This window comes from Osmia lignaria, chromosome 5, assembly GCF_051020975.1.
Source record: "Osmia lignaria lignaria isolate PbOS001 chromosome 5, iyOsmLign1, whole genome shotgun sequence".
Classification (NCBI taxonomy): Eukaryota; Metazoa; Arthropoda; class Insecta; order Hymenoptera; family Megachilidae; genus Osmia; species Osmia lignaria.
Genome location: NC_135036.1, coordinates 11,567,638 through 11,594,351, shown reverse-complemented (window position 1 = coordinate 11,594,351; position 26,714 = coordinate 11,567,638). Strand labels below are relative to the sequence as shown.

The following is a 26,714-nucleotide window of genomic DNA, read 5'->3' as shown; positions in this document are numbered from 1 at the left end:
TGGCCCGCGATGCACGGTGCTCGTCGTGGCCTAATGACAGCAGCTTCTATAATTTGGAGTTTTTGAGCGAACAGCCAAATTACCGGCGAACGAAGGGATTACTGTTATTACACGCGGCCGCGGACTCAGTCGAAAGCTGATTATACTTTAGTCAGTCTCTCTCTCGACTGGTCTTCGCTCGTTCGACTGTCAGCTTCGCTCTCGTTCTTTGAGAAGGAGGCCCCGAATCTCTGTGGGGCACAGACGACCCTTTTCGAACGACGATACGTCGAATTTGCCGAATTTCATCTTCGTTAAGCGACGCGTTTTTCGATACTTGCACATTTATTTCTCTCAATATTTCACAATTTTTTGTAAAGACTGGTATTTACGTTCAATGGTGCCAAGTATTAGGCTCATTAACTTCCAGTTTGCTACTTTACTTCGTTAGGATAATAGTATAAAGGAAACGTAAAGAACCTAACCAGAAGGAATTATATTATATAACGTATATATAACATTATGGATTATATAAGTCAGACAAACGAGCAATTTTATGTTCGAATTTAACAATTCGAAACACGGGAAATTACTAAAGAACCACGAAAATAACCGAGGATATTTACGAGGAGGTCGTTGATTTCTTGATGGACAACAACCGTCGTACCGAGTTTCGGCTGATTTGTTGTTAAGTAATTGCTCAGCCTCCTTATGGTCTTCTAACGCGCGTTTATAGCCTTGTAATGAACCTGCTTCACAGGCCTTTCCTCCATTCAGCCGGTCAAAGATCTTCGAACGGGCTTCGTTGCTACCAAACTTTCTCAAGAATCAAATTTATTTCTATTGTAAAATATAGCGCGTTTCGAAATGGCCGCGAGTTCGATCAGCTTGCCAGGACTCGCGGAAGAGTTGAAAGCTGCAATGTTATCAACGTAGTCCTGTGACAGAGAGGAACGATTAGATGTCGTACGATCAGGGCAAGATTTAATTCCGTGGCCGATGGAGGATATCGTTTACCTACTTTCTACATCGTAGCGAGCACACGATGTGTAATTTAATAGACTCCCCTCGCGCGTTAGTCGGCGCCGTGATGCGTTTCGCTCGTGCGAGAGATATGTATAGCCCGAGCCCGCGACAAGACCATTATTGCTGGAACACTCATAACTCCCGTAACCAGCCACACCCAACAGATTTAACACCTCGTATCCAATTATAACGATGCCCCGTGTCACGCTTATAATTGGTGCCCCATTACATATTACCCTGTCGCTTCCGACCCCCTTTGCTTTCTCCACATCTTCACTCGCGGACACTAAGCTTTCGTTATTCTATGCTCGACAATCCTCTTCAATTTCCTATATCAAAACAGACAATTTTTTCCCACCCCAGTTTGTATTTGTTCAACATTGAAAATTAGTAGTATGTACCTAAGTAATGTTGGCTCATCGAGAAACAAAGTTTCCACGAAGTAATCCGGTACATGGTAAAGGGTAGAACGAACCGATTAAACAATCGGCAGGACGCGCAGTGCATCTTCCACCCGCGTTCGAAGCTGCTGGACCGAATGGGGCCCGGTCCAATGGTGAATGGGCCGCACAGCAAGGAATATCCGTCCTCGTGGTTACGGCACCGTGAATAGAGCCATAACGAAGTGAAATGTGCAGGTGAATTTATGCTGCAGGAACGGAGGTGCGCCTGTTTCGTTTAAACCTCTCCTTTCTTGGCGCACTGAAAAGTGGACCCGCGAAAAAACAGCCACGATGCTGATTGAACCTCCTTAAACGAGAATGATGATGAGGTTTAATCAATAAAACGGGTTGCGAGTTATAATTGCATGTGATTACCGTTGATTGAAACTCTTAGTTTACGAAGGGTATCTTTGTGCTGATGGAGATTTCTTGTAGGCTGTTGATTTTGATGTACAGAAAGGGTAGAGCCATTTGAGTAAATGGGTTAAAAGTATGACAAAGTCGATGCAGTGGTAGAAATGCGTAAAATATAGAAGAGAAAGGTCGTTGACAGACAAAGAACAAGATGAAATTGAAGATTTCTTGGTGAAAGAAGCGGCCCTGGGCCTCAAACGATTCATCGATCCGGCTTTGGGCCTCGGCTTGGGGCGAACCTGGCCCGGTACGGCGCTGTGTGTTTAACTATTCAATAATTCATCCCGCCATTCATCACCAGCCAAGTGTAAAATTTATCTTATTTTTATGTATTGGCCCCCTCCAGCTCGCCACCATGTATCAACTTCTTATTAGCCGCGATTTGTTTGGCGCGCGCGGCATCCTCTTCCCTTCTTTCCACTCTCGATTTTTCGCTCTGTTCGATAATAATCCACGTCGTTAAAACGTCTGATCGATCATCCAGTATCGATTCGCATTTCCTTTCTTCGTCCTCGTTGAAAGGAAAAATGTAATTGGAGTACTACACTTTCTTGTTGCAAAAAGTATAGAGATAATTTCAAGTTCCGCACAACCGTTCATCAATCATTCAACTAAATGTACATAAATTGCGATAGAGGATATTTTTAAAGTTACTACACGTCGTTCCATATTGAATCTTGTTAAGGAAACCGTGGAAAAACGCTTCTTAAACGAATGCACGCCTCTTCTGTACGAGTTATTAATTGTTTCTTGTATCTGCTTCGACAAACTGATACGCTCAATCTATCTAAATAATTCTAGCATTACTGCTGTCAGAAGGATGAAATTTACCTAGGTTGTAGACTTAAATTAGGCCTTGGTCCACATTTTCGAATTATACCTACACGTTTCTTCGCTTAAAAATATCCTTGTCTGAATCGGCTTCGGTATAATTACGATCATCAAGAGCCGTATTCCTCGCGGTGAGAAAAACGGATGCTTGAAAAACCAAATCACAGTCTCTGGTGACGTAATGACAATGAGGTGGTCGTCTCCTGACACCGGAAGTACCTGCTCCGCGAGGACCCAACACCGCTGGTCGATGTCATGTGCCGTATTCTCTCTCTTTCTCTGTTTGAGTAAACGACTAAATTGCCGAGGAACAGGGTTAATTATTGACCGTCAGCAAAAAAAGAAGGAACTCTTAGTAGTTGATATACATCGCGAGAGTATCGTTGTCGACTCGCGTACGAGTCCGGGCAATTTTGGAAGTTCGACTAGCATGATTGCTGCCTTTCGGGATAGAACGTCCGACGATTTCCTTCAAGCTGACAGGAGGAATCGCTTCGTTGAGAATTAGAGCGGATACGGAGGTAGTTGAAGGGCTTTGGGGTACGATGTTGTACGCTGGTTTTCTATCTCCTTTCTTTAGTTATTTACTGATTGACAAAAGATTGAATTGGCAATTTTTTCATTGCCACAACTATAATTTAAAAAATATATTCAGAGTTTCAGATGCGATTAAAAAAAGAGAGAGAAAAAGCTGGTATACCGTTTCGAGGAAGCAGAAGAGTGTAATTTCATGAAATACGCGAAATAATTATCGAAACAGCGCGATAGGAGAGCCGGCGGCGTTCCGCTATTTCGTGTAATTAGTTTGTTGACGGTATCATTAGTTCGAGTATCGTTGTTACTCTTCCTTCGTGGACCTCCACACGATTCGCACATTGTATGTACTTCGTGTTCGCTGGTCGGTATATCCTGACCTCTTTCTCGTCAGCAAGGTGTGGCTTGCGTTTTTTAGCACGGTGAAACGCTTTGTTCCTCTGAATAACTCGTGTAATAAAAATTTTACAATAAGAATAGCAAAAATTGGTGACAGTTTAATTAAATAAAAATTGAGGGTGCATTATTCTTAATTCGTAAAGATCTATGAACCGTTGATTATTATAGAGAAGCGTAAAGGGAGAATTGCGGAACGGTTAGATGGTGATCGTGGTCGCAGTATCCCCTTCATTTCGCTGTCCGCTGATTTCGCTAGAATTTGCATTCGAGAAAGGCGAAATTGGGCGGTGCAAAGATAGAGCTAATGCACGCGGGGCGGTCCAGGTTGCCGTGTAAACACAGGGTGCTCGATCTTCCCTTTCTGGCTTCATCATCTTCGCCCTGGTGTACGCTTCTGCGTTCAACTTTTCACCCGGCCGCGGCCACGGGAATTGCGGGATCGCAAGATTGCGAAATTGCGAATGCTCCTGTAGCTCGTCCTTCTTTTGCTCAGATTTCGTCGATCATGGTTTCGTCTGAATGCTGGCCTCCTTTGTAACGCATCGTTGAAGCGATTCCGGTAATTTTCGGGTGTTACGGTCGATTTTTTTTTGCAAATGTATCATTCTTGCTGGCTTCTTTACCGCTTATGGTCCGGAGATTTTACGGAATAAATTACTGGGTGTATTTAAGCTACCCAAGACCTGGATATTGTTATTAGACATATTTTATTCACAAGATAATGTCACAGCAACGAATAATGGAGCATAAGTAGTCGGTCCGATTGTTATTCGGTGTTTATTACGCGATCGTAATTACGAAATCGCACCGCGACCGACGTTCAAGTATGTGCAAATCGACCTTTAAGCAGTCGGTACCAAAGTGGCCGGTCTGTGTATCGACGCCATTAGCATAGAAATGATACGTTTATCCAGCCGTCCATATTTATTCGAAATTCCAGCAACGACAGAATATTGGTATTTACCGCGAATTCGGCCCCGACGAACCGGCAATTTCACGCCAATCTGTACCACCGCGTCGCTTTTTATTAATTAATTCTTGCCGTGCACGAGTAGGTATACGTCCCGTCTCTTCCCCCATGGTCATCGAATGTTTATCGTTAAAACGGCTTAATACACTGTCATTTCGGACTTAACATCCAATTCCTTTGAAATCTTGTCACGCAATGACGTTGCACGCTCACGCTCATAGTTTGTATTTTTGGAAAAGAGCTAAATATTTTCATTTCATACATATGGGAATTTAAGTGTTCAAAGGTAGTCTCAAATAATCTTTCTTCATTGTCTTTTTCCCTTTGATACGGTAATTTGCCTCTAAAATTTGGCACAAAAATATCCCGAGGGTTTTTATCAGTTAGCTACCACCCCTTTGAACACAAGTAACCCTCGATGAACAGGTAGAAGCCGATGATCAAGCAAAAATGAAGTTTTCTCTCCCGCGCGGACTTGTCTCCTGGTGATATGCAAATTTTTGCGGCACAATCGATGTTACAAATTCGAAGCAGACCGGATCGGCTGGAACCGCCTCGTAGACGTGTAATCTTCGAAGCTAGCCACTAGGCGGGGTAATAACACGCTGGTGATGATCCATGCTGGTGTATCGGGATGCTAGCCGGAGGATCGAGCGTGCACGTAGCCGCGAAATCGGTAGCAAGTACCTAACAGGTGAATACCTGTAGAAGGGTGATTTTCTGTTGCAACGTGCCCGACCAGGGTGTTGACGGCGTTTATTTTAACCTGTCGAGCGAACAGGTAAACTGGCTGTACCGATTATTACGGAATTATCGTAGGTGTGTCGTGGAAATCGGCCAATTGATATTGTCTGAAGTCTGGGTGAAAGTGTTCCCCGTGGGAGATAAAGCTCCAAATCGTACTTGTAATATATCAACTTAAAGCTTATAATATAATTAAAATCATTACATAAACTCTCAAAATGATAATGGACATTTCGATGTATTACATCACGAAGAATCATTCATCTGATATGCAAGTGTAATAATAATCGAAAAAACAGAACAACGATTACCGTGGTTGATCAATGATCAAGGCAGTCGTTGCGTAAGCAGCTCGCAAATGCGGCAATAAATCGCGTCACATAATCAATTATTGCTTTTGTTCACGAGTATGCCGGCTTAATTTACTTTCATTATCGGTGCCTATTTACTCAAGCTATTCAATTTATTTTCATTACCGTTATTTACCTACTTAAGTATCGATCAGCGATCCGGTCGCGTATCGGTGCCGCTCGATCATGAACCACCCTTCCTCCTCGCCGAGTTTTTGTTTTTCTTCTTTTTTCATACGTCTGTAATTTTATTAAATAAATCAAGCCGCGGTGACGGCGCGGCTGCCGGAAACGGGCTCGCTCTTGTCCCACCTGCCAGGCCGGACAGCACGCCTGAAATTATGCTAATTAATACGGATCGAGCGGCGAAGAAACGTGGCCACCTCGCCCTTGAAAATTTATACGAACGTTACGAGCACATAATATTGTCCCGCGAGGCTGCTCTTTACGATTACACGATATCGAGAACATCGGGGAGGCGTTTATACTTAAAAGAATTCCGAAATTATGGGGACGCCGACATTTTTCTCGATACTTTGCTGGCACGTGAGAAAAAAGACCCATGTCGCGTTACCGTAATCCTGATGACGAAAAAAGGAATCGTGTCAGATTTGATGCGAAAGTTGTGATTACACAACGTTTATCTAGTTTTAGTTGAAGTTTTATCGGCAGATTGTCAGTGAAGAGCATCGATCCGTAGTGCAAACGAAATCAATTTATCAAGCGGCTTGATGAATGTGTTTCTGAACGGGACAACACCCACGCGGACCAGCCGTGCGATCAACGTTGTCAGCGTAATTAATTTGCAAGCATTACGCACATACGAGTTCGCGAACAATTAACAAATCGATTCGTTCCGCTTGTATCGAGCCACGGTTTCAATACCTGTGTCTTTCTGTTCGTATTTCCTCGACAAGTAACCCTCCAGAAATTTTTTCACCCTATGTATGTGTTTTAAAAATAAAATGATACCTTTTTGATACGGTGTTTAATACGGTGTTTAGCTTAACGTTGATCAATGAAACTGTAGATTGTCTTTCATTTGGAGAACGTACAACGTAGTGAAAAAAGAAAGAAAAGAAGAAGAAACTTTAGTGCGAACGAACAAGGAAAATTCACTAGCGTTTCCTTCAGTCCATGTTTATTCCAATCCTTTTTACCAGTTGATAGTGGTAGATGAAAAATCGAGAGATTTTAAGAATAATCGGTAGACGCGGTTGCAATCTGATACTAGTGGTATACGCACCAGTTACGCGACCGATCTGGTGTCGCCATTTTAGAGATTTTTCCCTCAGCCTTTCTTTTTTTTTTCTCCTCGAATCTCAACACTTTCCATCCGCTTTCCTCTACATAATTAATTATTGTATTATCTGGTTAATTAATTTTACGATCTTTTGCAATGTAAGTATAATGAATAAACAATGTAGGTATAAAGTGAAAGAATAAACTGAAGAAAGAGGAATTTATTACTTTAGCAAATGATTAATGTTCTCTTAAAAGCAACCGCTTGCTCCGGATCGGTGATTTCAATGCGCGAACTGGTAGTCTCGGCGGACTCTCATTACCGATTTTCAAAAATTTTTTTATGGGTCGATTGAAAACTTTTGATGATCAAGATTTATGAATAAATCGCTGTTAATTACTGGTACAATGTAAGAAAAGTAAAGTAAAGGAAAGGAATGGAATGGAATGGAATGAAATGAAAAAAAGTGAGAAAGTGGTACCTTTCGGGATAGAATAGGGAGTCCGGTTAGACGCGAAGGGTGTAGGGGCGATAGAAAGGAGAGAAAAGAGCGACGGTAACTTAACTCGACGCCCCGACATCCGATCCTCCCTATAAAAATGCACACGCCACTCACGTCTATGTAAACAAACGGACATCGAATGGTCGAGTGACTCTCTTTTTCCGGTTAGCTACACCTATTAGCTGGTATGTAGATCGTATAGCAGTCATTGCAGTTCCTGCAACAGCCCGGCAAAGTGAAGGTAAACTCCTCCTCCTCCACCTCCCCTGCTCCGATTCGCGAAACGCGACTCTTTCGCGTTGGAACTCGAGTCGTTCGGTGAACCTAAACTCCGTTGCATTCCGTGCACGTCACATTCTTCCCTGTTGCACTCTGTTCTACACCTGTCCATTCGTTCAATCCATCACGATTCCACTAGTTTTTCTTTCTTCTTTTTTACTTGTTTCACCATAGATCGGTTAGAGAGTTGACTTTAAATATTATTCGCTACTTTTCAAATTCGTAATGTGGAATGTGATTTAATTTCATCAAACGCTTCATTCTTTTACAACGAGCGGTCATAGTGTCCGACTTACCGACAAATTGTTCCAGTCTGGACGTAAGTAGTTTAAATTACATCCTCGATTACGAAGTCTAGAGACGCGTGGGACGGCGAAAGTCTGTCACAAGCGTGCACTCTAATCGCTCTATAATCGAAAACTTTCCAGTCCTTCGACTTAGCTAGTATCAATCATAGACATGTGACAAAGTAATCGTTCATTTTGATCAATTATGCGGAAGATCGAAATATTAGGTATCCATTGAAAAGAGGTAACAATATTTACAAGGGGGGCGGTCTTACTTAGAAAGACATAGAAATTCTTTGAGCCGAGTTCCTTTAATTTAATGACTCGGGCATCGAATCGAATTCATCAAGTTGTGATAGAATCATTGATGAAAATTCTTTTTTCAAATTCAGTCTAGAAAGCGAGTCGAGATACGAAGCATCGTAGGAAATGGAATTGAAGTAATGCGATATTGATTAAATAGAGTACACAAAATTGAGGTTGTCCAGTGTTTCGTGATCGCGATATAAATTGCAGTTTAGCTGGTCGGTGCAACGACACTTATGCTTTATGCGTTCGATACGACGCCGCTTTTCATTAAATCGATATGCTGCATTGCGCACCTTGTTACACGATTCTGTGCACTTTATATTATACACGTAATTATTATACGCTTCATTCTATCACCGAAACTCGGCTCATTATATTCGTGTTCCTCCTGTGATGCATCGTCACGAAACATGCAAAAACCATTTACATTGTTTGTTTCTTCATGTTCAAATAGTTGATAAAAAATATTGATACTTGCAAAAATAAAATTTTAAATTTCTCACAGAGGCGAAATGCTATAGGTTTAGAATTTAATTTGAATTTCTGCAAAATTATCAGTGAAGTCGCGAGTACAACCCGCGAGCGAACAGCAAGTAACTCGCGAGGCGGTTTCATTGGCGCCTTACGGTGGAGAACAGTTTTGGAATTGACCCATTAGCGTTAATGAGGGAATCTGAAGTCAATTAAGCACGCCGTGATAATATGGGACCGATAAGCGAGAAACCGATGAATATGCAAAGTATCGCGCGCGGCCACCTGCCACATGCCTTTCTTTAGCTCGCAGTTTGTATACACACACATGTACAGATCGAATTTTTCACAGAATCGGCATCGTTTCGAATCGAACGGTTTCTTTAGTTTAACATGATCGAAAAACAGCGTTAAAATAATCATTTTACACGGTCATTCTACATATATCGTCTAACACGTTCCGTGCTACTTGAAATTTGACATTTAAACTAGACTTGAAATTTATGTCAAATTGAATATATTAATTCATTTTTATTACATTATAATCATTTCATTAACGAATGCTCTTATTTACTTTTGTTTCAGGTGAGTCTTCGAGTTCCCATGTATCACTTTTCATATAAATCTCTACTTAAAGATCAGGTAATTTCACTTTTAACTTTAATCAGTAGCTCAGATATTTTCCACGAACAAAAAGATAATGATCGAGCAAGCTTTTCATCGTGTCTCTCATAAAATCATAGAAGAGCAAATCTAAATCTACATCTTAATTTATCCTTGTTCCATGATTGATCTACTCCATAGTCAGTGGGTCAACATTAATATTTATATCTATTATATAAAGAATATTATATTACTTCATGAAATTGAGATAAATTCGAATTGAAAGATCCGAGTTAAGATCGAGATAATCGTAGAATTAACATTCATTTATCCAACAGGGAAAACCAGTTATTATAACTTATTCTTTAACTCTGCTCTCTCATACATTTTAATGTTTCTTCATCTATGGAAGTTCACCCTATGCCAAATAGCAGTGGAATTTTCATAACTCTCTGACGACCGTCTAGTCCATCTTTTTAACCCTTTTCTTCGCATAATATTTCGCGAAGATATGGAAATTGAAACCCCCCGGAGACCAGCTAGAAATTTATTTCCGGCTACCTCGGCACGCGCTCTCTGTTTTTATCACCGAAATTTGCCCGTGGAAAATTCAACTCGTTTTTCTCCAGTCCATCATTAGCGACACGTGAAACTCAGCCGATTTTTTGGCTTTCCGTGAGACGAGGATCCGTTTCGTGACGTTTGTCGATTTGTCTGGCAACTATTAGTGCCGCGTTGGAATTTCGCCGATTATTTGGATAATTAGCGAACCAGAATGATGGTAGCGTATCACGATGCTTGATGCTGCGGACACGAGTCGATTGTTTCTTCTTTTTCTTTCTCTTAGAGTATTATATTAAACTAGGGATTAGCAATAGCCTCCACCAATCATAGAATATTAACATAATTAAACAAAAAAACAAAAATTATATTCTCCCCGACGGGGAGTCGAACCCCGGTCTCCCGCGTGACAGGCGGGGATACTAACCGCTATACTATCGAGGAGTCTTGGGTGTGTTAAATTTATTTATTCAAATTTAAATTAATTATTTAGATATTAATTGGAAGCTATCAATATTTTTTGATATTTCTTCTCTGCGCGGCCAATGGCATGAAAGTTCGTCGTCGGATACTAACCACTATACTACCGATGATTTGTTGAAAGTTATTTTTCAAGCAATCAACGAAAGTTTTAATTAATTAAAAATTCCATTTTTATAAAAACATATTCATTTTGTTACATACCAACTTCTTTGTTTACTATCGTTGAGTGATACGTATCTCTTATGTTTCACGCTTTTCCGAATACGTTGTGGTACCGGCTCTCAAAGTATTAATTACCCAAGGTGTTAATGGCCACTTACCTTCCTTTTTTCAATTATCTAGCAATCTCATAAATTCTTCTATGATGTTGAAAAAAAAGAAACATTCTTTCGCTGCAAATCCATTATTAATTTAATTATTTTTTATCACGTTAACTCGCATAATACACGTGAAAAAACAACGTTAATCGAAGCGTAGCACGGATCGTAGCGAGGGAGAAACGTTCAGCTTTTTCTCACGACAGATCGTAGAGAAACGCAGAGGTCTTGCCTGGAGGAAGGCAAACAGCAGAATATGACTACGGTAAAGCCATTCGCCATGTATCTACGAGACATCTGCAAATCACTCGTCAAGGGTCGCGTCGTAAATTACATCGCCTTTTGGCCTGAGGACCTGGTCTCAGCTACACGTGTCCCTTTCCAGACATTAGGCTAACTTTCTTTACACACAAACTGGCCAGCACGATCTTAACACGTTTTTTAAACATATAAAAACACAGTAACGACGTACTGACGATACACCAGAAATAAATTTTAACACTTTGATGACCACCTATTTTATGGAACCAATGACTCTTGTACTTTTTCATTTTTTTCTGTATCTGAAAATTTTTATAGCATATGTCGAAATTACGAATTTGTATCATGAGTCGTTAAAGTGTTAATTAGTATATGTATGACACGATACAAGTCGGTAGCAAAAATGAGGAATACTTATATTGCAAGGGATAGTATTAATACGTGTAGAATGGAAAATTAATTAATTTCGATCATCAACGTGGTCGGCTCTTCTTTCATTTTATGTCGCACCTTTAGCCGCATTTTTCTCGTTTTTAAACGGGAATCGGCAGGTCGCGATGCAACGAGGATCGAACGACAGCAAGAAAAACAGTATTCCTTATTAATCGTCCAGATGTTTATCGCTGTTTAACGAAGGGGTCCTCGAGTAATTAGGCTGCGAGGTTCCACTGGGAGAACGGGAAGTAACGAGGCACCTGCATGTTACCAGTTTCGCGTTAAAACGTGCTGGCGAAATAAATTGGCAGATTAATAGTAAACGATACTTCGTTTCTCTTCGTCCTGTTGCGTCGATTCGAGCTTCTTTCGAGGTTGTTGTATCGAGATTCCAAGATCATTAGGGAAGCAACTGACGGTAGTTGATTGAGTTAATTGTATCTTGTATTTCAGAATATTGTAGGTAGAATGTTTAGAAAGAGTTAACACTTCTCCTGTGGTTTATGGTTTAAAATATCAATGGTAAAGTGCTAGACACCTGGTTAACATTATTCATACTGCAGTTGATTGAACGTAGAACATAGTTTTTTGTGTATTTTCTCTCTTCATCGTCGAGGCTTCTGGTCAGTTTGCAGACTTGTGCAAATGCGTTTGCGAAAATGCGAGTACCGCCCAATAGGCGGAGAAATAGTAATGTTCCGTATGTCTATGGCACGAGAACTTGTTCATTTTTGTCTTCCTTTTTGAAAGATCACGTCAGGCACGCCATATGTTCATTCGACTGTTAGCTTTGCTTTTAACGGTGCCCTCGTCAGCGTCATCTGTCCGCGAAGCTTGCAAAGGAGTGCCCTTTTGCTACCAGTATCATGCATTTATTTTATTTTCAAACCTTATTATTAAACTAATATAAAATAAAACAGGTTCGAGTTTCTCATTTTTTTTTCTAAACAAAAATTTATGCCACCGCGCTTCTCAAGCGAACGAAACACACGCGAGAAGGAACGCGGCTTGCTTATTACGCGATTTAAAATGTGCCAGCCGCTGATAAAGCGTTTTAAATGCAATCATTAATTTCGCGTCGCTGTTACCGCAATTAGAAATTTGCATTTTATAAATATGCAACCCGGTTCCCGTCTTTTTCCACGATTACGAACGCCACGTCGTATCCTGTTCCGATTGACGCCGCTTCTTTTATTTTTCTGTTTTTTCCTTCTCCAACGATTACTCACGTAAAATGCGTGCAAATGTTTTTTATCGAAATACGTATGATATTACTCGGAGCATTTCTCTGTTCCTTCTTGACCATCAAAGGGTTGGTGGAGGACGAAGGTGCAAAAAGGGGAAGAAAAATGAAAGAGGGGAAGGTAAAAGGGAACTGGTGTTGGGTCGAGCAATCAACGCCACGCGTAAAGCGTATCATTGGCCGGTCCTCGTAAACACAAACGCAAAAAACAATTATTAAGGGAAGATTGAAGAGAACGGCAGTCAAGAGGGTGCGCGGAGGGCAGATCCTTCGAACGAGGATCCTTAGCACGAATCCCACGGTTGAATCTCCATTCAAAGATTTAGCGACTGTAAATCGTGCTAACAATCATTTCGATATTGATAGTCATCGCAAACAATTAGAAATTTTCAATACAGTGAAAGGGGTAGATGCTTCCTTCCATTCTCATTAAATTATTATAGTATAAAATGTTCGGAAATGTCAGTAGTCGTTATCTACCTCTGGGCCACCACGGTGAGAACCGAGATTTCTCAATAACGATTTCACAATAATAAAACGAACAAAGCGTGCGAAACCTCGAGGGAGGAACACTCTCAGAAACGTTCGATCCTCAAACGAAGAAAAAAAGCCAATTGACGATGAATTCCTCTTTATCCGGAAATCGATCTCGGTGGTTCCCGAGCAAGAAGCGACGCGCAAGAAGGGACAATTGCAATTAGAAGCAGCGGTTTTCTGTTTCCACGAACGTTACAAGATCGACAGAACAAGCTCGTAATACGAATCGAATTAGGTCGTAGAAAGAAGAAAGGTAAACAGTGCAAGTAAAACCTTGCAAGTAAAAAGCAAAACTTTCTTCTGTTGCTGTTTTACTGTGTTGTAAAGAAAACCGCGGCTCGTTTGCCGATTATCTCGTTATTCCTTCGGTTTCTGACTCTGACCCGATCATTTTCGACCGGTAACTGCGATCACCTGGCTTGGCAAACCTTCTATGAAGCTGTTAGCTCACTGTAAATGGTCCAGTTACTGGCGCGAACTGGACCGTCGTCGCTTTGGCGCCCTCTTCTTCTTGCTGCCAGATCCGGGGAATCGTGAAATTGACCTTTCAATTGCTTCTTTTACGAAACAATGCGGGAGATTTAATTCCTGGGAGGTTTTCAAATAATTCAACTTACATTTGTAAATCATTTTTGGATATTCTTTGAAAAAGTACCCTTTCGTTATTGAAACTTAATTTCTGTGAAACTATTGGCAACATTGTTTGAATAATTGATCGAAAAAAGGACGGAACAGAGAGGAAGGAACTTCCTGTGGCGGTGTTGGCGGCACGCACAAAAATGTTTGAACGCAAACGAGCATAATGGGATCTTTGGCGAAGCAGAACGAAATAAAAGTATCGGTAGCTTCTTGGTGCATCGCGAACTTAATGGGGTTAACCCTGACTAACCCACGTATAATTAAAAACAGAAAATGATCCGGGACGAATCAGGATTATTGATCCGACTGATTTTAAGGCCTGTACAGTACACAGGCAACGAAATTTCCTCTACGCTACAAGATACCCTGTGTTTCTAATGGAAATTCGATACAAGTTTCAATAATTTCGTCAAAGTTTATGAAAGACGTTCTTCAAGGAATGATTCGTTCAAAGGTTGTGATTATTTGAAAATCAGTGGGCCAAAAATCGTAAGGATGAGCTGTTGAGGGACGAAGTAAAAGGAAAGAAGGAGGAACCGTTTCGAGCTCCCAGGGAATCGGAGGCTAAGGGAGCCCGGTATTCAGATAATATGCTAATTTCTTGACAGGTAAGTAAAGCACGTAGCAGATTAGCCCCATACTAACCTCACAATTCAGTCGAATCGGTAATGGTTATGGCCGTTAATGGCTACGTATTTCAAGTCCAGCGACGATCGTTTTACTATACACCACCAATCGTCTCTTCTCTTTGTTTCTACTCAATCCACGATTGGTAATGCCTCCATGGTAGATATTCCATCCTACTAATTCGATATTCAGTTTAACTTAAAAGATTCATAGGATACGAAATTTTTCTTTGTCGATATCGAGGCAAAAATCGTTCGTGTCCAATGGTGAGAGTGTTTCGATATTAATTAAATGGCACGGCGGTCAAAATGCTCGTTCGAGAGGAAGCATGAAACGAAGCGAGAAAATTAAACGGTGGGCCTACGTTTCGAAGAATACGCTCGAGGCTTCACCCTGTTCCAACAACACAGGGCTCCGAGGTGTTTGAAGCAGCAACCGTACGAGCAGTTTCTCTCAATCGAGCCAATCGACCAGAAGAGAGTTCGTGGCCACGAACGCACAACAATTATTATTATATCATCCGAGTGTCAAAAGGGTCAAGCGTGCCACGACTACGTATAGGCATAATATCGAAGCTTATAGGACGGGACGCGCCACGTTTCTCCGCCCCTGGTACGCCTCGATACAGGGGTAATTACCCGGCCGACTGGTCCGACCAAGATATTTATGGGATCGAGAAGGAAGGATCGAAATATCGAAATCGATTCGTGGCAGGAGGCTAGCTACATCTGTCTCTTGACGATGCCTCTCTAAATCCCAACTTTTCTATATCTTTCACCTTTTAACAGAGTATTCTAATAAAGCATTAAATTAATCATTCCGGTTAGATATCACGTTAAGATATCTGAAACGAATAGAGATCTTCTCTTTGAAAATGAACAAGATGAAAATTGCTCGTAACCAAGAAATCTGTCAGGTTTCGCGCAATTTCAGCTCGACTCTTTGTATACACACGAATTGGCAACACGATACCGGTAAAGTAATCCCGTGGAGGAGTAATCGCCGCGTTCTTGACGTATCGATCAACCACCGGATATCCACTGTACGTCCTGAGAGCGCATGCAACCGTAGGGTTCTCGCGAAAAAGGGATACAAGTTGGCTTGTGACGAGAGAAGCACGTTGCTTGCGTGCTTTCCGATGGGTTTACGCCAAGCTTCGATATTAGGTCGACACTTGGATATTAGTTCATTCGGTAGTTGCGTGCGAACGGTAATCGTTCAGTTCGCTGTCATTTTATCGAGTCGGATCGACCATAATTCTAGCTGATCCGACCAAAGCTCATTTCTACTCTTTCTTAGAAATGTTTAGAAATCTTTTGCATCAAAATCCTCACTTTACACCTTAATGTCCCGCTTCAAATCCCCTTTGGAAAAGGACTGAAAGAAACAAAAATCCTGCAGACTTATAGGACAATGTATTTTAAATACACGAAACAAGCAAGTACGTATGTGAATCACGCAAAGACACGCGTGTGTACGGTAGTAGCAGGCGTTGAAGCAGCGCGAGTTGATAGAGGAAGGACAACGGGCCGTTTTGGATCGCATGTCCTTTCGGCAGGATGGATTTACGAGAGGACCCAACGATACCAGCGACTTTATGCCCGGACATATCGGGCATACTCATTCAGTAGCGATGGAGACAGGGATAATGGCGTGCCGGTAGTGATGTCGGTTAGGTCAGGTTTTTAACGGTCACGTGGTCACGTCATCGTGCGTGCTCGTTCTCTCGGACAAGAATGGACCACGCGAACCCACGGCCCCGGAACGTCACGAAACGGACCTCGCTGGAGACGATCTTGCTCGTTCAAACTTTTTATTGCTCATCGGCAGACAAGTTGTTGTATGTCGGTTAACAGAACCAAAGATCATCACATTATTATTGAATTAGATTTGCAATTTAAACATGTTTTCGAAAAATAAAAATGTTTATCGTTGACAAATTTCGAGAATAAAATAGGTTCGACGAGCCGTTCCGGTGTCAGGTTCGTGTTAATGCTCGAAGTAAATAGACACTCTTGGAGAAGCTACCCTCGGATCTCCCCAACTCTTTACAAACTTAAACCGTGAATTCATTTGCGAATTCCCCTCATTTCCTATCGCATACTCTGGACACTTCCTATCAGTAGAAAACATCAAAAAGCAAAACATAAAAAGTCCCGCTGAGTCTTCTTTGGTGAACGATGTCCTGTAGCGTTTCGTATAATTGTCACCCTTTGACACAGTATTTGATCTATCCAGTTTCTATCAGATCTATCAGATTATTGTAGATCATAGACCATTTTTCTGCAATTTTCTCCGATTTAATCGAGGAAAATGGGGCGGTAGTGCTGGACTTTTGACTAGCTAGTCGATGATGAGACGCGTACGGGTTCGGCTGATTTCCAGCTGTGTTTGGCTACGATCTGTTATCGACCGGATGATCCGATACAAATCCGTCATCCGATGCTGTTTCAAATCCTTGATCTCGGTATCTGATCTGTGGATGGCCGGTGTCGTCTTTTGAGGCTAATCCGGCCTCGAAAAACGAGCGGATTGCTGTCTACCGAGGGCAAAACCCACCCTAGAGTCAACTAACCAGATCACACGCCTCGGCTGGCATCAGGGGTGTCCAACATTCCGCGAATATCCCTGTAAATATTCGTACAAAGGGAAAAACGTGGCTTGAAACGTGTCCAAACTGTTGTATCTTCTCTAAAAATATACTTTTCTCTATTCTTTGAGTGAATCGACTGATTTTTCATCATCGATCAGACTGAGAAAAGTCATTGGTATCCCTAATTTGGCGATGATAGAATCGTTTATAGGGTGTTTCCCTGGTCCCAGACTCGTGTAGATTAGCATTCAGCACAACTCTTTAATTCGGACAACAGATACCAGCTTTTAAACGATTTTGTTTGCGTTTTTGAAATGGTACTATAAGGACAACGTTATCCAACGATGATAGGGCGTGGTTTGCCCACCCCTGGTCACCGGGGATAGGCTGATCAAGGGGATGGCAAACGAGATTACTTTGATCCCGAATCCAACAAACTCAGTCTGATGCCTGCTAACCGCAACTCTTCCACTCGTTCGCCTCGAATAATCCAATAGTTTGACCGGTGTCGTAGAACAACGACGCGTTCACTTTACACTCGTTGCATTCTGAATTTTCCCAAGCGCGGATACGCGGATTTAATGCCTCACCACCACTACCAAAGGAAGACCGAGAAATATCGGCTTTCCAACTCAATCCCTTCTGGCGACCTTCCACCACCCAACATCATCCAACGATACTGGATTTTAAGAAGCTTAATCGGCTGTACCGGACTTTATCCTGGCTTCAGGATCGCGAATACTCTACCTATTTTGGCTTCGTACGGGCCTTGTACGATTAGTCGCGAAAGCTTCTTTGCGTTGATATCTAATCTGTTTACTTCGTTTTTCTATGTGTTATTTTATATTTACATTTCCAGTTGCATATTTTTCTCGTCATTTCATTATGAACACCCTTGATTTGAAACATTTGCTAAGGAAGGAAACTTGAGGTTTGCAATTACCCTGACTTAGATTGAATCGAAAGCGGACTAATGTACCAAAGACCTCTTGACAAAGGATAATGCTGTTCAATTGACTGATAAACGGTCAAAAAACAATTTTAATATACATAATATTTAAAGGGAAAAAGGTGTAAAAAGGGGAGTAGATAAAGTTAAAGCGACGAGTTGTCCTCTTTAGTAAACGGAAAACGACACCGAATCCTTAACAAGGGATTATACGGTGGTGGTGTAACAGTTTTCTTCGACCAGAGATTGAATTGCACCCTTAACTGGTTTGCGTTTCAATCAATGCACTTGCCGGGAGTACAAAAGCTCCTTGCTACCACGTAGTGGCCGCAGTTCATGCGAGCCATCGGCAGGGTTCTTTCGTCCTACCTTGACAGGATTTTTCGATGAAATCGTGTGCGCAAATTACAACCCTCAAGATCAGAAGGTGTTCGAATCCGCGCTTCTTTAGAAGAAAAGTGAAGAGGCTGAATATATAGCGGTCAGTTCGAGATTTCAACGAATCGTGAGCAAGTAATCGGGCGAAGAACTTGTGCAGCAGAAGTAGTGTCCATACGTAGAGCAGGTAGAGGTCATGCCACTCTGTATCTCCGTCACCCTGCGAACACCTTCTAAGAAGAGAGAAGATAACCGTGGTCAGTGACAAGTGCGAAGCCATTTCAAGCGCTTTACCGTGCACGGGACGAGTTTCTTAACCCGTTTTACTCTCTCAGCTCATAATTAACCAACTCGAATTACTTTGATTTTTCTCCGCCAATACAAACAACATAGGTGCTACAAATCAAATCTAACATTTTGCAAAAAAGGCTGAAAAATTAAATAAAAGAATGCCGATTGGAAAGCGATCTTGTTAGGGAAATTGATCTTCTTCTTCGTTCTTGAAGATATCCTACGAATGTACACGATTAAAGGATTCAAGTGTGACGGTGATTTTCGAGGCTGAGTGAATCCTACGCGAGGCAACGTCAAGGGAAGGGAGCAAGATGCGCGCGAAGATAGGTGGGAGAAGAAAAGGGAAGAAAAGGAGAGGAGCAAAGGTTCGAGCAGGACTTGGAAGGATACAAGGTCCTGGTATGCGGTGATATCAACTCATTACCATGCCCGGTGCAGACAACAGGGTGTGACTTTGCATCCATTAGGATAATTGCTCCTCTAAGTCTCCACCGGTGATTTCTTCCCTCGAGCTGATTGCTTTACGCGCGCGACCGCGACGACGATCATTCATCGATTGGCGCCACCTTTTACCCGTATCTGTTCGCGTTTTATCGCGACGTGAAAAAAAATGTTGCTTTCTGCCACCTTCTGCCGGATTCCAGGATTCTGGTTCTCGAATTCGAACTGCAATTTTGTGCGGATTCAGGTCTTTGACGTAGAACGCTGAAACGTGTTGCATTCGATACATCTTCAAGCACTTACATTAGTTAAACTTAGTTTAAGTTAGATTCTTCTGAAGTTATCCCAAGTTCAGTTTTTCCGTGTCGCGGTCCTGCGTTCATCCTCACAGCCTTAGGCCCCAGGAACACGAGAAACGATACCATTGGATAATTAATTTCATCCTTAATGAGCCTGCGGGGACGTATGTTAATTCGAAGAGCGTAGGATATTTACATTTACGGTAGCCAGCCAGCACGAGCGTGGCCGGTGCCGTCTTTCGGACATTCGTAACCTACTACTCCTACCTTACACGACCCGTAGAAACGGAACAGATAACTCGTTCGTGTTCCTTCTGCTCTCCCTTCACCGCAACTCGAACGAAGAGAGGTCAGAGACGCGTCTTTCCAACCTGGGGATTTCCTGAGCAACGAACGACTACGGGAATTAGGACCACTAATCTTTCCTGGCTGGCCAGAGAGCGACGAGAACCGGGCCAACAGCCGACAAATGCGTTTGCCCAGGCCTCTTTCCACCTTCTCTTCTTCTTCTCCTCCTCGATCTTTTCTGTCTTTTTTTATTTTTTTAACTCGTCCCTATGGAGTTCCATGTACCTTGTCACGGGAATTCGGTAGCACGACCAGGTCGACTCTGTTCGCGGCCCTTTCTCACTGAACCATCCACCCAGTCAAGTCGGATAGAGTGATTAAAGACGCCGTTAGAAAACGTTTAGAAGAGACTTGTACCCGCGCTGAATGGCTCGTTTGTCTACCTGTTACCTGGACACATGAGATTTGTCCTCGAGATGCTTGAACTGGCTTTTCGTTGATTGAGTCTAGGGTTGAGCAACTTCATCAAGACGGTTATTGGCTCGTGGAAACACTCTTGCTTATCATATTTTTTTGCTGATAATTAATTTTACTGAGTCACCGATTAGCAGATTCTAACGTGAACCGGTCTTATATTTTTCTTCGCGCAAACGGCAATTTTCTGTCTATAATTATCACCTTAGAGGTAGATGCTGGTTACATTAATAGTCGACGGGAAATGCGGGTATAATGCTCGAGAAATTGCTACTTCTTCTCGCCTCTGTGAATTCCATCCTCATCTAGGAAAATTGCACCAATTTTATGATGCTTTGGTTAACTGATAAATTTACGATGCGTGTTATACCATCGTCATCAGCAAGTGGTCACTTCCATCTGTGAAATTTTTAAAAAGTTGGATATTTTGATTTTCGTTGATTTCCATCGAACCGACCCAGTTTCCAGGGTCATCAGCTTGCATAGGGATTTTGTGAGAGGCGCGTGTGGGGACACACGCTTGGCATGCGTGTCCCATGCGAGAGAGCAACCGGGCCGCCGCCGCGCCAAGCCGCTTCGTTCTCGCACCTGTTGACTTCTAACTCGACCGGTTGATTAACGACTCTCCTTCCTAAATCACGCGGCCTCGCGATTTCTTACTACATCACGTGACCTGCGCTACCACACGATACGCTTTTTCCTCATTTCTAACGTTGACGAAACGAGAGGGTATTAGAAAGACTCGGAATGTGTTTTTCTTTGAGTCATCATTTTATAAAATTGATCCGAGACCGGATCGTTCTACGGTTAATGCTTCAGAATCATTAGATAATGGACGATAAATAGCTCCTCGTTGCTATCGAACACGTACTTCGTTTTACCCGTGAGGAACCCCTTGCATCTCATTAGAGCGTACGCCATTGTGCACTCTAATATGCATACAAAGTATACACAAAATATACATATTAAAACACACAGTTTACATGCGTGCATACAGAGCTGCGCCTCTAATAAGGATTTGATGCAATTAAGGGCGGCGGAAGTTCTCTCTCTCTCTCTCGAGATCGTATTTTGCGAAGTTTAAACTTTGAAGTTTTCCTGTTTCGCTCGGTGGGACGATCAAAGTTGCAATATTTCCAGTGTGCGAGATAGCGTAATTCCGCGAAACTTCTATCGCGAATTTATGGCGCAGGAGCCAAAGTAGACAGTTTGTTGTTGCAAAAAATTGAAGATATCACGGCACGAGGATCGACGATCAATCCGCACAATTAACGAAGGCTTTCCATTCGACGTCCCACGCCTTCAGGCTTTGTTTACGGCAATGCTGGGCGACGTTATCCCTTCTTCCGATCCCTATCGAGCATCTATGCTTCGAAGATTAACGGGAATCCACCCTTCGCACGGGGTGTTAATAAACGAGCAAGGAATCGCTGTTGAAAGATTTTTCTTCGCATCGCCCCGAGGTTAATCTTAATTCCAGAAAAGTTGGTTGTTCCAGCGAGTACAAGGAGAAGACGATCAGGAGGACTATAAACAATTTAATTAACCGTGGATCGCGTTGGAAGGCGTACGCGGTCGCACTCGCTCGCGCTACGGACAGTGTATAAATCAAAACTCCTTTATTTGTCTGGTTCGACTATTAATGAAGCACGGGGTCGGTTGAGCCTCTCGACGGACGACGACTAAATTAAATGAACATCTAAATCGTCGAATCCAGGGGACCACAAATCTTTCGGCTGCCGAAAACGCAACGGGTGCAAAACTCGATCGAGAAAGAAAGAGAAAGAGATGGACTTACGGACAACTACGAGGGTCTAACTCGGCCCGTAGCCGCCATAAATTCTCCGTTGAATTCGAAATTCGCCGCACCGGTTGCCGCGCGATCACGCGAGAGGAGGTAATGTCGATGTCCGCGACTGATCACTCGCGTATGCGTGGGACGCGCGCCTCGAGATTTCGATGCTCCCGCTGATTTCTTCAGCGAAATCATGAAAAATCGGATAAAACCAAATAATGGGACATTGATCTATATAAGGAGAGAAAAATCAACGGTTAATAAACGTGCCAGGAATTCTCTGCGTGGCTATGTAGAGCGCGTAACTGGCGTGACAAACGGAATTATTATGCGAGGACGAACGCCTCGCCGGGATGCTCTACGACTGCCGGAACTAATTGACTGTACCAACTGAGACAGTTTTTCGAGTGGTGTGCATTGTTCGAATCCGTGAAATTGGATTTCGCCGAATCATTTCCATTCTTAATTCTAATAAAGCCGTCATGACTTTCCACATCTCCATTGCAATTTACGGCTGATGAACATTTCAATTTATTTCACGGGGGTTAGTCTTCTTAGATAGTGGAAATATGAATTATAGAACTTTTCGCGCGAGTCTCGGGTAAAAAATAAGGAGTTTGATCGGAGGCGAGGCAGATCCTCGTCGCGTTTAGCCGGCAAATCGCGTGCGCGAGAAAAAGCAGGCTTGTTCTCGCGTCTGACCGATACGCCGCGCCGGCCGTAATTAATCCAAGAACGATCGTGGTAATTAATTCGCGACGGCGATGAAGGAAACGGCGCTCGCGACGCTCTGGTTGAACGCCGGCTCGCGTCCGTGTAATGCTAACCGACGGTGACTGGGCCGTTTGTTAACACGCCTAACGCACGCGGGAGAACGATCCTTTCTGCTCCCGTTAGCATCGTAACACGCTAATTCGGCACCGTTAGCGAGCTACGATTTCACGGTGAAAAATAAATTGCGTGCCAAGTATCTACTTACAACCAAACTTGTAACAATACCACTCGTAGTGCTCTCATGTAGAATATTTTCAATTATTCTACATTATACTGTTGATTTAGATACCGCAGGATATACATATGAATTGAGCTTGCGAACGTAGAAAAAATAGAGACCACTGTAGAAGTTGCTTACCAGCTGCATTTCCATATTTCTTACCAAAGGAGCTTTCTTTGACGAAGACCACTAATTCTGACGTCAGTCGACATATGGTCGATTATTCGCCACAGGATGTCGAAAGTCAGCTCCGACCGCTATTGGTGCTCTCTTTCAACTCGCCACTTACGAAATGCTACGTTGACAGGCGAATGCACTTCCGCTCGTTCCGCGTCCGAGCAAAATTCGTTGCGTGTCCGCATGGCTCGCGCGGAAATTTCTCTATCGTTCGAAGAATCTTTCGCTCTTGAGAGACGAAGAAAATTTCGATTTTTCGAGGTAAACGCAATTCAATCTAGAAATTAGAATATTTCCAAGAATGAAAAAGTAACGTCTCAATCACTGAGATTACAGAAATGACGAATCTTTTCTGGAAACTTTGCATCTACCCTTTGTATCTAAGGGTAAAAACTTTCTGTTCTTGGATCGTTTCCTGTGAACGTGGAACGAAATTTTCATTTTTCCATTAAAATGCAATTATCACGGACGGCCAGCACCCATGTACAGTCATTACCCACTGTACAGAGAGTCGTAATTCTTCGACCACGTGACCGATACCTATTTATCGTTCCACGAGATCTGATTCGATAAAATCAGCCTTCCCTACCTTGCTTAAATAACGAACGAGAAAACGACAACGTGAAATGTAATTAATAAACAACATTGAAACGTTGAAAAGGGGCGTGTAAAAATTAAAATTGAAATTCACTTGAATTTCAAATAAAAAAAACAAGTATCTACTATACATGTTAATATTAACTAGAAAACGTGAATTAAACACGAAGTAAAACATTTAATATATTTAATGACAAGGAAAATAATTGCTTCGAGTTTTGTACGACTAAAACTTGGTATCGTCTCAGATCTACAAAGGACTTATTCGACGCTATCAACCCTTAAGAAGTTCTATTTTATTACACCTTTCGGAACTACAACCCCATCCCCTGGTCTGAACAAAGCAACTAAAAGAATCGAGTCCTGCTTCTTGATACAACCCTCCAAGGATATCGAATCCAAGAGGGTTCGGTTCAAGGTCGAGCCTATGCATTCCTAGACACCGTTGCTCACCCCTGTCCGTTGTCTAGGCGTGTATATCACCGTCCCAGGAAACGTTCTAGCATCCTTTCTGCGGTGGGAGCTTCCATTGCTACCCCATGCTGTCTACCACCCCGGAACTCCTCCACTTCGTCTCTACCCACGAAAATCCATAGTGGACCCACCCTTCGTAGCGCCTGCGCGTCTCAACGTTTCCGTACCAACGATCAACCCCTCTACACCCCTAGCCGGCTTCTGTTCTCCCGCGGAAAGGACGTCAACTATGAAGCTACGAGCTCAGAAGGAAAGGGGAGGAAAAGGGAGGAAAGGGAAACGCAGACGCTTTTGTACAAAGGGGTTGGAAGGGCCGAAGGGATGCGACGTTTCATCGATGCCAGGAGCAAAATGGCGGGCTCGTTTTAGGGGAATGGATCCTGCTTGGATGTTTCTCTCTTCATGATTTTTACGGTAAAAAGAATTTTTGGAAAAGTTTTTCAAAATATCGCATTTGTTTAGTAATTGTCAAGGTGAAGATTTGATATGAATTCGAGCAATCTTGAGTGTGTGATTAGAAGGGCTGATGGATTCGAGAATGGCGTGTTGGTATACCTAGCGATTACACGATCGCGCCACTTTTGATTCGTGTTATTTAATTCGAAGCAGGCCTGGAAGTTTGTATTTGTTGCTCGTAAATCACAGAAACCATGATCGATATTAGATTTATGTACCTTGGCTAACATGGGATCGACCTATATCGCTTCAGAAATTCTGGAAATTATTGTGTAGTCATTTGTATGAAACTTTAAGCTTCGAAATCCACCGTGTCACAATCTAGTTCTCATTTTCTCTATGTAACCTGTCCGTCGGAAAATAAAAGTGATTAAATATGATCTAATGTTTCGTCGAATTCGCAAGTGGGACGACACGGCCCAGGAAACGGTCAGAGGCAGGAATAAAGAGACAATTACGTTATAATTACGGTATTGTCGCATCGGTTTCATTCTCCGGCGCACTTGCAGTTTTAGAACGCATTGAAATGCAGTTTTCTGCCGTGCAAAGTGCACGGTTCGCTTTCTTCCCACGCTGGCAGAGAACAAAAGTCGGTTACGTAAACGCGTATGTCCCATTCATCGGTTCCCTCTGGGACATTGTTCCATGAAATCTATAATTTTTTTTTTTTTTTTTTTTTTTTATATTTGTCTGTCATCGTGGTACTATGTCATCGCGGTACCTTGATGATCAAATCGTCGATGATAACAGGATAAGTTTCCTACGATTCATTCGTATTTTATAACCAATTAAACATTTCCACGAGCATGATCTTTTTCTGTGTTCTTCCTTTTTTTGAGTAATTGATACTGTTAGCATTTTTTAAAGCCCAACGTTTGGATTATCCTCGTCGTCATTATTGTCGTTGATCTTAACGATTGCAATTAGTGTCATCAAATTGCAAGGAGGTTCGCCAGGTATCCTTGACGAGTTCCTCGAACACATCATACCGCAATCTTGGGGTTATTCAGAAGCTTGCTTCCTTTTTCCTGCCAAATCAAATTGTCCGTGTTCGAGGACAGAGAAAAAAGATTTTCAAGAAATGAAATTCTAAAGTGTAGTATAAATAAATTCGTTGTTTTGAAAAATGCAAGATAAGCTAAAAGATTAGGTAGCTTTCTTCATGTTTTACGTTTGACTGCTTTAGAGCACACGTTACTATGTTTATTTCTTTTTTTTTCTTCAATTAAGCATCTAGAATGCACTAATTAATACGATAAATTACGAATTTCTACAGGAATTGTTACATTTACCGAGGTGATTGCAAATGGTCTCATTAAGGTATTTGAAAATGTGTTGTATAATATAACGCGATTCAAAAGTGGTGTCACAATTAGACAGAATGATTTAAGTTTGAAAACATCATTAGGCAATGCCAGATTTCCTAGATAGACGAGCGACAAAAACGAATGTGAAAAAAAAAGTAGAAGCATAAGAGAGAAATGGCACTGCCCACGTGGCACACCTTTCTTCTTGTCCTCGTTCCAATAATTAACTATGTTTTGCACGTTGCTGCGCGACCAACGGGAGAAAGAACAAAAGGCCGACACCGAAGCTCCTAATGGTATCCGAATGAGACTATTCCTCGAGGACTTCCTCTCGTCCCGGGGATAATGGATTCGGTGTCATCTAATAATTAATAGAGTTCTTCTCGAAGCTGCCGCGTAGTCGTACCTGTCTGCCTATACATGGTTGGTAATCTCATTCATCACGCTTTCTAACCCCTAAGCATTTTAATTAAGGCCATCGTGCTTTTTTCGCTCGTTCCTTCCTTCCTTCCTTCCTTCCTTCCTTCCTTCCTTCCTTCCTTTTTCTCTTTTACCTTCAATTCTGCGCTTCACTTTTCAAATTTTTTCAATCGACGTTGCATTTTCTGACTTCTCTAATAGGCGTATTTCAATTTGTGTTTTAACACGTGCATGGGATCTTGGAAGACTGCTGGTGAAATCAAGATTATTAAAAATAATAATTGCAGTTAA

General features: G+C 42.2%; 1 protein-coding gene and 1 non-coding gene across 3 annotated transcripts in view; one reads left to right on the top strand and one right to left on the bottom strand.

Annotated features, from left to right (window-relative positions):
• The window catches only part of ss (aryl hydrocarbon receptor spineless), an 83,473-nt gene that overhangs the window by 3,477 nt on the left and 53,282 nt on the right, over positions 1–26,714 (top strand). The window lies entirely within an intron of this gene.
• TRNAD-GUC (transfer RNA aspartic acid (anticodon GUC)) lies at positions 10,318–10,389 on the bottom strand. Its single transcript has one exon. It is a non-coding gene; the product is annotated as a tRNA-Asp (tRNA).